General features: G+C 38.7%; 1 non-coding gene across 1 annotated transcript; it reads left to right on the forward strand.

The window, feature by feature from the left end:
- Positions 1-7,231: 7,231 nt before the first annotated feature.
- LOC127089098 (small nucleolar RNA R71) lies at positions 7,232-7,338 on the forward strand. Its single transcript, XR_007790875.1, has one exon. It is a non-coding gene; the product is annotated as a small nucleolar RNA R71 (small nucleolar RNA).
- The last annotated feature ends 4,339 nt before the right edge of the window (positions 7,339-11,677 follow it).

Raw genomic sequence — 11,677 nt, forward strand, 5'->3', positions numbered from 1 at the left:
TCGTATTCTACATTAAACATTCTAAAATAAACTGTACCTACCGTGCTAGCAGTGCCAGGATGGACATTGTAAATCAGGGAACTTAAAAATTCCCTAGTGAGCCTATCGTAGGTGGGCTCTTTACTAGCAAAAATATCGTGTAATCCTAAATTGTCTAGCATGTGGAATACACTATGATATGTGCCTAGAGTGTACAAACAGTCTTCGTCGACATACCTGGTAGCGAGGATCTCCCGAGTTTGCAATCTTTGCAAAATCTTGTTTTGTCGCTCACCGGGCTTTCCTCCACGAAGAGTGATGTCATTAAACTCCATTCCGACCATTAATGGAGATTGTAGAGAAAAATGAGTAATTATAGAAAAGAAAGGAGAAAATGGAATTTAATGGATTTTTGGTGGAGAGTTGGAGAAGTGAAGATGGAGAATTGTAATGGCTTGTAGTGAAAAATGAGAAGCTTGGAAATTTTTATGAATTTTGGTGGAGTTTGGAGAAGAAGAGAATAAGTTTGGAGAGGTTGAAGAAGGTATAAATAGTGAAAAAGGTAAATCTGACCGTTACGTCATGGCGCCCGCTATGGAGCTTATGGCGCCCGCCATGTCTTCGGATATGGTTTGGGTCGGCTGTGTTGTTTGCTTCTTGGGCCTCAATTCTCTCGTCTTCATTTTTGCAATGGGGGTGTATATAGGTATCCACGAATGCTGTTTTTTGTTTGTTTTTTATTTTAAGCTTGATAAAATTAAATGAAACGAAATAAAATGAAAGAAAATAAAATAGTAAAGTAAAACAAAATAAAACAAAATAAAATAATGGATATAAAAAACATAATAATTAATATAATGCATATATATATATATATATATATATATATATATGTGTGTGTGTGTGTGTGTGTGTGTGAAGAGTCAATAATAATTCACGAGTCCAGAGATCTTAGGAAATAAAGTAAGCATAATGTCATAGGAAACGATAAAAATAGGCATGAATAATAAGTACGGAAAAATAGGGAAATTCAAACGGTATTTCTCGGTCCATGATGGCATCAACGCTCGGGATATAATGGAGTTTCCTCGACTTCGTAGCCTCGAAGCTCCGTGATCTGGCATCGGAGATCGGCGATCTCATCATGCAGCATATCAGTCTCGGTGTCGTGTGAGGCAACTGCTACCTCGACCTGCAGGGCAACATCAGCAAGCTCCTGGCGAAGCTCGGCTATCTCCATGCGAAGCTTAACCAATTCAGACCGCATGCTCGGAGTCTGAAGATTAGGATTGTTGGTACGGACTTTAATTCTGATCGGTGCAAACTTCGGTGCATCTACTGTCTCTCCCTGCCCTTCTATGGCGTAGACCCAGTTGGCCTGATCAATGACACAAGTCACCTGAGGGTCAGGTAAAGTGAAGTAGTGAATGGTCTCACCCTTAATTAACAACTTGTATTGATCCGGATGGAAAAAGGATCTCCTCATCAGACCACGGTCCAGACAGAAATCAACATCCATCAAGGTGTAGCTACAATAAAGCGTCAGGTGAGATAGTCTCCTATCGAGTCCCAGGGCTGAGGCTATGTGAGTCACCGTGCTTCCGACATGAATGGGGCTCGCAGCAGAGCGAGCATTAAGGTATAGGCTCTCGATCAAGAAAGCTCTACAGTCTACCGGGCGTGACTGAGTGGTACAGTATATGAAGAAGATCTCTTCAGCACTCACATGCGCATTAGGGTCACTCTTTCCTAGGAAGATGTGGGCAATGATCATCTGGAAGTATCGGAAAGCAGGATTGTGAATCTTGTTAGAGATCTGGGTTGAAGGGTCAGGACTACCTCCACATGTGATATCGCTCCAAAACTTCTCGACGTCTCGGCTCAGAAAGTAGCTCATGGGGAGCTCAGATGAAGCATCATAGGCAGTCTGGAAACTAAGCAAGTCGCCGAAGCGCTTGTGGTTGAAGGTGTATTCTGCCTCAAACAACCTAAAGTTAATGTATCCTCCATCACTGGCGTGACCAACATAAGGCTCGTAGACAAGCGAGCTCAGGAACTCCCAAGTCAGGTTCCTGTAAGTCACGTGCATATCATCTGTATATTCATCCCACTGTAACTGATTGCATAAGTGCCTGACACTAGGCTCAATGCCTAATGCCTCCATGCAGCTCGAGTCGGGATATCTAGTAGGCAGCATCAGGCGCTGTGAAAGAATGGTGTAGCGCTGCTCTTGAACTGGGTCACAAAATATTACTGGCATAGTGTCAATATTCTCCATTCCTGAAAAGTTAGATTAGAAACAGAGGACACCGGAAATCACAAATATTATAACTGTTAGTCTCCACATAGATATACATACATATAAAACAAATAAATATAAATTGAAAATAGTAAAAGTAAAGGAAAAGAAGTTATGGGTTTCCTCCCATGCAGCACTTGTTTAACGTCGTTAGCTTGACGATTCAGACTTTATATGTTAGAGGTAGGAACTGGAGGGTCGGTCAGAGTTTGGTCATGACATTCTGTGGGCATGTCACTTCCTTGGTATTGCTTCAATCTTTGTCCATTTACCACGAATGGATTACAGGAGTTGTTTCGGATTTCAACTACTTCGGATTTCAGGATTTTGGACACCTCAAAGGGGCATATCCATCTCGAATGCAGCTTACCTGGAAAAAGACATAATCTTGAATTGAAGAGAAGAACAGAGTCTCCTATATTAAATTCCTTTTTCACGATCCTCTTGTCGTGCCAAGCTTTGGTTCTCTCCTTGTATATAACGGCATTCTCATAAGCGTTCTGGAGAAGTTTCTCCAATTTATGAATATCAAGGATTGGTTTCTTGCCAGATGCTAGGTAATCCAAATTTAGGGTCTTGATGGCCTAATATGCCTTGTGCTTGAGTTCAAAAGGTAAGTGGCATGACTTCCCGTAGACCAACTGGTACGGTGTAGTTCCAATGGGGGTCTTGTAAGCAGTTCTGTAAGCCCACAGTGCTTCTGTTAGCTTTTCAGACCAATCTTTTCTAGATATTGATACAGTTTTCTCCAAGATCTGCTTAATCTCTCTGTTGGATACTTCCACTTGACCATTATTCTGGGGGTGATATGGTGCTGCTACTCTGTGTTTGACTCCATATTTCCTTAGGAGTTTATTAAATATTCTGGATATAAAATGCGATCCACTATCGCTTATGACAAGTCATGGAACTCCAAATCTCGGAAAGATATTATTCTTGAACATTTTGATGACTACTCTTGTGTTGTTGGTGGGTTCGGCTATAGCTTCTATCCACTTGGACACATAGTCAACTGCTACCCAAATGTACTTGTTTCCCAATGAAGATGGAAAAGGTCCCATGAAATCTATACCCCAAACGTCAAATAGTTCTACTTCTTGGATGTTCTTCAAAGGCATTTCGTCACGTCTTGAGATGTTTCCAGTGTGCTGGCACCGGCCACATCGGACAATATAAGCATGGACATCACGCCATAATGTCGGCCAATAAAGACCAGCTTGAAGGATCTTAGTGTATGTCTTGGATGTGCTTGAATGTCCACCACCATAGGGTGAAGAATGACAATGCTCTATGATGTTTCTGACTTCTTCTTCCGGGACGCAATGTCGAAATATGTTACCAGTTCCTCTTTTGAAAAGGAGTGGTTCGTCCCAATAGAAGTGTATTATATCTTTAAAGAACTTCTTCTTCTGTTGATAGTTGAGGTCAGGTGATATGATATCAGCGGCTAGATAGTTCACAAAATCAGCGTACCATGGTATTTTTCTAATCTCTGAAATCGTACCAAGGTTGTCTCTATTAGGTTCAAGGGGAGTGGTATCTATCTTAGCTACTAGTCTGTCATAGGTGAAGTCATCATTTATAGGTAAATGATTTGGCTTTAAATGCTCTAATCTAGAAAGGTGGTCAGCAACTACGTTTTCTGTTCCTTTTTTGTCTCTAATGTCTAAATCGAATTCTTGCAGCAAAAGGATCCACTAGAGTAATCTAGGTTTTGCATCCTTTTTGCTCAGAAGGTAACGGATAGCTGCATGGTATGTATAGACTATAATCTTAGATCCTACAAGATAAGACCTAAATTTATCGATTGCGAAAACTACAGCTAGGAGTTCCTTCTCTATTGTTGTATAATTTAATTGAGCGGCATCTAGGGTTCTACTAGCGTAATATATTATGTGTAGTTTCTTATCTTTTCTTTGCCCTAAAACAGCTCCTATAGAAAAATCGCTAGCATCACACATTATTTCGAAGGGTTTAGTCCAATCTGTGGTTTGTAGAATGGGTGCTGAGATTAACACTTGTTTTAACTGGTTAAAGGCTTTGGTGCATTTCTCATCAAAAATAAATTCGATGTCTTTCATCAGAAGCTCGGTCAAGGGTTTTTTTATTTTAGAGAAGTCTTTTATAAAGCGTCTGTAGAAACCGGCGTGTCCAAGGAAACTACTGACTTCTCTAACTGTCTTAAGAGGGTTAAGGTTTTCTATAACTTCTACTTTTTCTTTATCGACCTCAATGCCTCTTTCAGATATTATATGTCCTAACACTATGCCTTCTTTGACCATAAAGTGGCAATTCTCCCAGTTCAACACTAGATTGACTTCTACGCATCTCTCTAGGATTTTCTCAAGGTTAATAAGGCAGTCTTCAATGTCTAATCCACACACCGAGAAGTCGTCCATAAATACTTCCATGATTCCGTTGAGATAACCTGTGAAGATTGACATCATACAACGTTGGAAAGTAGCTGGTGCATTACAGAGTCCAAACGACATTCGTCTGTAAGCAAACGTTCCGTAGGGACATGTAAAGGTTGTTTTCTCTTGATCCTTGGGGTGAATGGGTATTTGGAAAAATCTAGAATATCCATCAAGATAACGAAAGTAAGAGTGCCTGGCAAGACGCTCCAGCATTTGATCAATGAATGGAAGGGGGAAATGGTCTTTCCTAGTTGCCTTATTGAGGTTCCTATAATCTATGCACATACGCCATCCGCCTTCTATGCGTTTAGTGACGTGCTCTCCCTTTTCGTTCTGCACGACTGTGATGCCTCCCTTCTTGGGTACCACATGTACAAGACTTACCCACTTACTATCAGAGATCTGATAGATTATACCAGCTTCCAGTAGTTTAAGGACTTCCTTCTTCACCACCTCGCTCATCACAGGGTTGATCCTTCTCTGATGTTCTCTGGAAGGTTTTGAATCCTCCTCTAGTGAGATCCTGTGCATACACACGGATGGGCTTATACCTTTTAAATCAGAGATGATGTACCCTAAAGCAGAGGGGTATCTTCTTAAAATGTTCAAGAGTCGATTCGTCTCCTCTTGGTTTAAGGTGGCACTAACTATTACTGGGCGGTTCATTTCTTCATCCAGGAACTCATATCTTAGGTTCTTCGATAGTTCCTTAAGTTCTTGGGCTGGTTTTTGAGAATTAGGTGAAGGGTCTGGAGTAAGATCCAGACATTCGTTAGTGAGAGGTTTCGTTTCCTCTAACTCGTCATCCTTTTCATTCGTGTTTGAAAATGGTTCGATCTTAGGTTTTCCCTGATCAAATTCTCTTATGCACTCATCTATGATATCGATCGCATAACATGCGTCTCCTAGAATTGGTGCCATCAGGAATTTCGAAAGAATGAACTCGATCTTTTCGTCCCCTACTTCAAAGGTTAATTTCCCTCTTTTGACATCTATTATAGTTCTAACTGTTGATAAGAATGGTCTACCTAGAAGGATAGGGATATCTTCGTCTTCTTTGATATCCATGACCATAAAGTCTGTTGGGATATAAAGTTGACCGATCCTAACTAGGATGTCTTTTAAAATGCCTACAGGATACTTAACAGACCTATCGGCTAATTGTAGGGACATCTTAGTTTGTTGAAATTCCCCTAGGTTTAATCTCTTAAATACAACTAAGGGCATTAAACTTACACTAGCGCCTAAATCTAGGAAAGCTTTATCGATCACATGATTTCCTAAAATTCAAGGTATAGAAAAACTATCAGGGTCTTTCTCCTTCTTAGAAAGTTTATCCTCAGAAATAAAGTTGCATTCCAAGGGTTTTGGACCGTCAAGCCAACGCTTGTTAGTTGAGATGTCTTTGAGAAATTTGGCGTAAGACGGAATTTGGGTGATATCTTCGGTGAAAAGAATCTCTACATGAAGCTTTTCTATCACTTTTATAAATTTTTGATATTGGTTGTTGACTTTGGTTTGTTTAAGTCTTTGCGGATACGAGATTGGTGGTTTGTACGGGGGCGGTGGTTTGTAAGTTTTATTCTTGGCTTCACCTTCTTGGTTTGTTTGTTTCTCAGGTTCCTCTAGTTCCTCTTCTTAGTTGGTAGGCATATTCTCTTTAGAAGTTTTGGACTCGCTCATTGCTGGGTTCTGAGGCCCTTCGTAAGCGGTCCCACTTCGTAACGAGATAGCGTTAGCTTTCCCTCGAGGGTTTGGTTGAGGTTGTTCAGGAAATTGGCCTCCAGGTGTAGTTTGTGGGGCTTGGTTTTGTGCTACCTGTGAGATCTGGGTTTCAAACATCTTGTTGTGAGTGATTATCTATTCAACCTTAGTTCCTAATTGCGTTATAAGTTCATTTACGTGAATGTTTTGGTTTAGGAATTCTTTATTTTGCTGAGTCTGGCCCGATATAAAGCTTTCCATGATCTTCTCAAGGTTATACTTCTGGGGCACAACTTGCATAGGCTGGTTTGGTTTTTGGGCTTGATAACCTTGCGGTCTCTGAGGTGCATTATTTTGGATAGGGTTCTCGTTTTTATAGGAGAAATTTGGATGATTCTTCCATCCAGGGTTGTAAGTGTTTGAAAACGGGTTACCTTGGGCGTAATTCACTTGGTCGAAATTTAGTTCGTTCAAAAGGTTACACTCCACCGATTCGTGTCCTTTAGATCCACAGAGTTCACACTCTGTGTGGACTACTGCTACGGTGTTAGCGTTTGTAGACATATGTTCGATCCTAAGGGCTAAAGCGTCCATTTTTGCCTGCATCATGTCTAGAGAGCTTACCTCATGTATTCCACCTTGGGTCTCCTTTTTCTCTATTGGTGCTCGTTCAGTTCCCCATTGGTAATGGTTTTGGACCATATCCTCAATTAGGTCACAAGCTCCTGGATAAGGTTTATTCATCAACACGCCACCTGCGGCAGCATCGATGCTCATCTTGGTATTATAATGGAGTCTATTGTAGAAGGTATGAACGATCAGCCATTGTTCTAGACCATGGTGTGAGAAGACTCTTAATAGCTCTTTATATCTCTCCCAAGCTTCAAAAAGCGATTCTCCTTGGTTTTGAGTAAATCTAGTTATTTGGTTTCGAAGAACAGCAGTCTTACTAGGGGGAAATATCTAGCAAGGAATACTCTCCTAAGGTCTTCCCATGTAGTTATTGAATTAGCTGGAAGTGACTCTAGCCATGAACGTGCTCTATCCCTGAGGGAGAAAGGGAATAATCTTAAACGGATCGCATTGGGTGAAGCGCTGTTAGATTTAAAGGTGTCGGCTAGTTGGATAAAAACTTTTAAATGTTGATTCGGGTTCTCAGTAGCGAGACCCGCGTATTGGTTTTGTAGCACTAATTGTAACAAAGATGATTTTAGTTCGAAATTGTTAGCAGGTATAAGCGGGTTTACTATACTCGAACTAGGTTCCTCATCAGAGGGTTGGGCAAATTCCTTAAGAGGTCGCCTATCGCGATTCTCGGCCATAGCTTTATTAATTCGAATGAGTAAAAGGCGTGTATGAGTATAACGTTTGGGTTCCACTAAAGGATCTACTAAATTTCCGGTACCACGGGTTCTTCACATTTATCGGCTAATAATGCCTTAGTCTATACGGTGTAACAACAGGGTATGAAATTTGACGAAGTTGGTCCCCGGCAACGGCGCCAAAAACTTGATCGCTGTGATTCGCAAGTGCACAAATAACGTCAAAGTAATATAAAAGAATATCGATCCCACAGAGACCAATCGTCAATCTATCGATTACTGTCGTTATGGTGTTTATCTAAGGCGGTGTAAAAGAGATATTGGGTTTGCAAAATAACGGTAAATAATAAATGCAGGTAAAGACAGGTTGGATGTGATTCACGCCAATTAAGTGATGTTTTGATTGTCTAAATAGAACTACTTATGAGGCAATATTTTCTACTCTTGAAAAGAATCCATTTAACAGGAACTGTCGCTTTCACGTATTCAGAACCGAGTTTACCCTTAAATTAAGGCCTTTTATTGTCACTTATAAAAGGTACGCAGAACGCTAAAGTAGTAAACCTATTTTTAAGAAATGAGACTCGTAAACTTAGATGAAAAGTGATTTTGATTTGGAAAGTTTACCCAAGGAGTTTACTGATTTTAAACCTATCAACGTGTCCGAAAACAGTTTCAAAAATAGTTTTTCCTTAAAGTGATAAAGATTCCTAGTTACTACGCCAGGGTGCTTTCGCACTCCTCGAATAATTAAAACTAACCAAGTTTGTTTTAGAAAACTCAAGTTAAAAATCAAAACAGCCTTTAAAGTATTTCTACAGATTTCAATATGTGAAACATTACTTTAACCGCGATCCTTACATTCTAACCTTTTAAAAGATTTAGCCAGACATGGTAACACAAACAAACACAACGGTGTTAATCATGATGAAAAGTTTGTTTTAGAATGTGAGGCGTAGAGAGCGAGTAAAGTGCGTAAAATAAATAAAGTAAAACGAGTGCGGAAAATAAATAAAGTAAAGCGAGTGCGGAAAATAAATAAAGTAAAAGCGAGTGTGGAAAATAAATAAAGTAAAAGCGAGTGCGGAAAATAAATAAAGTAAAGAGAGTGCGGAAAATAAATAAAGTAAAAGCGATGCGGAAAATAAATAAAGTAAAAGCGATGCGGAAAATAAATAAAGTAAAAGCGATGCGGGAAATAAATAAAATAAAAGCGATCCGGGAAATAAATAAATAAAGCGATAAATAAGAACCTTCTCCAAACGGAGGCTTCGATTCTGGTACAAAAATAAACCTCCGACTCCTGAAGCTAAAGACGACAGCAACTCGAAGTGACCCAACTCAATCTCACAAAGGTGCGATAACCCCCCAATGTGACGGATTATCGCTATTACAAATGATAACTATATGCTTAGTGTTGTAAAACTAAGTTGGATGATAGAAAACAAAATGAAATGAGCTATTTATAGAGATTCTCAGCAGTTTGTAAAGACCATGGTGCCCTCCAACTTCCCCTTAGTGGGACTTAGTGGGAACGTGATTTCCAAAGGTGGCGCCCGCCATCCCTTCATGGCGCCCGCCATGTGTGTAAATGGGGTGGATCATGGGAACGTGGCGGTTACCTCCTAGTTGAGGGCTGATGACTCATGGCTTCCCCTATAGCGACCGCTATGTGCAACGCCATGTGTGTAATTTCGCCGAAAAACCTTAAATTTAGGTCTCTTTGCTTCGTTTCTTCCAAAAGAGTCTGAAAGTGCTAAATATCTGAAAACAAGAGAGAAGAGAGAATAATACAAATAAAATGATAATAAAATCCTAATAAACATGTGAAATCCGAGTAAAAAACACGGTGTAATTCGGTGTGATCAATTACCATGCATGTGGAACATTTGACTGACGACCACATGGAACGCGCGTTTTGGACCATTTGATCTGCCACCTCAATTAATGAGGGAGATAAGATGGTCCACGTATTTTTGAATTTATGATTTTTCATTTTAATTGCTTTATTTTCATTAATTCATATTAATTTCATTAATTCATATTAATTTCATTATTAATCCAAAAAATATGGGACTTTCAAAAACAAATTCAAATATTTTCCTCTTCCATTTTCTGAATTAAAATTATTTTTTGGATCAATATTGATATTTTTCATGATTTAATTGTTTTTGTGCATATTTTTAATTGTTTAAAAATACTTTTGACTTTCCTAAAATTATGAAATTTTTTGTCCAAGGTCCTTTGACCTTCATTGACCTATGATAAATCTCTTGGCCATTTATTTGGTGTTTTGAAGAGATTTTAGGTTTTTGATCAAACATAATTTAATTTAATGCATTTTTAATTGTTTAATTGTGAATAAAATGTATTGAGCTACTTTTATTGACTTGTGAAGTTTGACTATTGTGTTTGGGCCTTGGTCAAGGTTGATTTGACTTTTGTTGGACTAAAATCATTGGATTTAGGGGATTGATGAAATGTACATTTCATCTCTCAAAATGAATGAATGATTTTAATTTGATAAATTCCCCCCATGACCAATTTTTATTTGTCTCATTCCCCCCCCCCCCCCCCCCCCCCCTCCCCCCCTCTTCATCTTCAATCCCATTCTATCCCATCCATTCCATTGACCAATGATATCTCTATATCCTAAGGCTAATTGGTTGATAAACCAATACAAGTATGGATGAGATTAGGTCCATCCTTTTGCTATTTTCTTTTTAAGTGTGGTATGTTTTAGGAGTGTGGTTCATTATACCATATCTCTAACATGCATTAACACTAAAATTTCTATTGCCTAACCTCAGATAGTTGTGACTTCTACATAAATCCAATTACGATTGCTTAATATAGGGCTAAATTTTGACCCAGAAGGCATAGCATTCTAGTAAGTGGGATTGTAAGTCTCCCCTCCTTTCATGGTATTGTGTGGAAACTTGGCCTTTTTTCCTTCCTTTGAAAGATGTCTTGGTTCAAGGATCCATGCTTGTGAATAGAGGGTTGAGTGTTCTCCAAAGAATGACTTAATCAATTGAAAAACAAAAATAATACTAACATCTAATCAACTAACATTTGACTAACCTTTATTCTATTTGTTTTTAATTTCAATTCGTTTATTTTATGTCATTTAGAATTCAAGTCATTTACCATTTTCCATTTTACATATCTTTAACTTGTTTATGTTTATGCCATTCTTCCTTTGCTCACTTGAGCCATATATTGTGATTGTACATATTTGTTTGTGTATCTTGTTTGCGTTTGTGGTCTTAGGACTTTAATGTACATAATAAACAACAAAAACTCTTAAAAAATGTTTGTGTGGACTGTTGGATTTGCTCTGAGACCTGGACTTAGAATTAGGCAACATTCCCTATGCAAAAGGACTTGGCCAATGTCAACTTTTCTGAAACTAAGTTTGAGCTTTCATCTAATGCAAGTATTGGGATCCACTTGAGTTCATCTGTTACATGGTCTTGATGGAAATGTTACTTTGAACCTGTTTCTAATGCCTTATTCTGAGCCATTCAAGGAGTACGTCATCTGATACATGAAAGATTATGAAGAAGACTATGAAGTTGCTAGCTTGGATGAGGCTATCTTTATTTGATGCCTTTCTCTTCATCTTGCTATTTGTGTAATGATATTGCTTGATTCTAAAGTCCAAAGGAAAAGTGGGTTTCTATATAACACTCTTGTCTATTGGATTGCATCTCACTGGTAAGATCTTTTCAACTCTGAACTTTTAAATTTTTGCTTAGGATTAGTCTCTTCATCTCCTCTCATTTCTTAAATTTCAAATCTCTCCCCCCTTTCAAAATCTTCTTTGCTTGTGATTTCTAAACTTTGACTTTATTGCAAATTAGAAACTTTGGCCTTATGCCATTGCATTTTTAAACTTCTTTTCTTAATTCAAACTTGTAAATGAACTTAACCATACTTGACTTAAAATTTCA

The sequence above is a fragment of the Lathyrus oleraceus genome, chromosome 5 (assembly GCF_024323335.1).
Source record: "Lathyrus oleraceus cultivar Zhongwan6 chromosome 5, CAAS_Psat_ZW6_1.0, whole genome shotgun sequence".
In the NCBI taxonomy this organism is placed as follows: Eukaryota; Viridiplantae; Streptophyta; class Magnoliopsida; order Fabales; family Fabaceae; genus Lathyrus; species Lathyrus oleraceus.